This window comes from Belonocnema kinseyi, chromosome 9 (assembly GCF_010883055.1).
Source record: "Belonocnema kinseyi isolate 2016_QV_RU_SX_M_011 chromosome 9, B_treatae_v1, whole genome shotgun sequence".
NCBI lineage: Eukaryota > Metazoa > Arthropoda > Insecta > Hymenoptera > Cynipidae > Belonocnema > Belonocnema kinseyi.
This window is the reverse complement of record NC_046665.1, coordinates 82,777,678-82,778,853: the sequence shown is the minus strand read 5'-3', so window position 1 is coordinate 82,778,853 and position 1,176 is coordinate 82,777,678. Positions and strand designations below refer to the sequence as shown.

At 26.3% G+C, this 1,176-nt stretch overlaps 1 protein-coding gene across 2 annotated transcripts in view; it reads right to left on the bottom strand.

Annotated features, from left to right (window-relative positions):
- Nucleotides 1-1,176, bottom strand: part of LOC117179733 (V-type proton ATPase subunit C) — a 31,546-nt gene that overhangs the window by 12,319 nt on the left and 18,051 nt on the right. The gene's annotated exons all lie outside the window — the stretch shown is intronic.

Below are 1,176 nucleotides of genomic sequence, written 5' to 3'. Positions count from 1 at the left end.
TATTTTATTTACAAAAAAAGTTCTTAGGTTCAAAAAAACATTCAGAGAACTGAAAAACTGTAGTCGGTAATATAGGTATTTAGCTGTGTCACATGCCCTTAATGAAAATACATATTCATACGATGTGATCGAGGGTTTAATTACTCGGATTTTTGGTGTACACTGTGAGATTGTTAAAAATCTCATGGATTTTATAGATTTTTCTAGATATCATAGAGAGGGCCATTCAAAAACTGAATCACGCTATTTAAAAAAGAAATTTCACCCCCTTTTTTTAGGTCGAAAATTTTTCATCGATTTCATTTAACAAATACCTAAAATAAAACACAAAACATACATACGTGATATTTTAACAGACTTCAGAGTCCAAAATTCTATTAAAATAGAGGAAAAGGGTTGATTTTTCACGAAAGTAGGAGAATAAATTCTTTTAATAAAATTAATTTACAGGTACCATATTGAATTCAATATGAAACATTTACAATTTCAAGTCAAAATATATTGCATTTTCAATCAAATAGTTGAATTTTGAACCTGATTAGATAAATTTTCAACAAAGAAAGATGATTTTTAAACCAAATCGTGGAACTTCTAAACAAAAGAGACGAATTTTTAAACAAATAGTCGAATCTTTAATATAGTCGAATTTACAACCCAATAGTCGAACATTCAAGCAAGAGAGACAAGTTTCAACAAGATAGTTCAATTATTAACCAAATAATTAAATTTTTAAACAGTAAAGACGAATTTTTTAGAATACAGTTTAATTTTCGATCGAAAAGAACAACGTTTCTATAAAAAAAAAAAAAAGATTATGAGAAAAAGAATTATGAATCATCAATGAGAAAAAATGAATTTTTAACTAAAAATTTTAATTTTCAACGAAAAAAATAATAGTTCATTTTTGAACCCAGAAAAAATTTAATTTTAAATAAGAATTTAATCAAAACAATAAATTCTCAACGAAAAGGGTAATAGTTGACACTTGGACAAAAAGGAGTTTTCTACCAAAGAGTTATATTTTAAACCAAAGATGATCAATTTTCAACTAAAAATTTTAATTTTCAACGAGAAACATAATAATTGTGGGTCCGGATGCAATAAGGGCACATAAAATTTTTTCGTGCGAAAACGAAGTCCCCTGGAGGCTTTAGAAAAAATTTTCGAATTTTAATT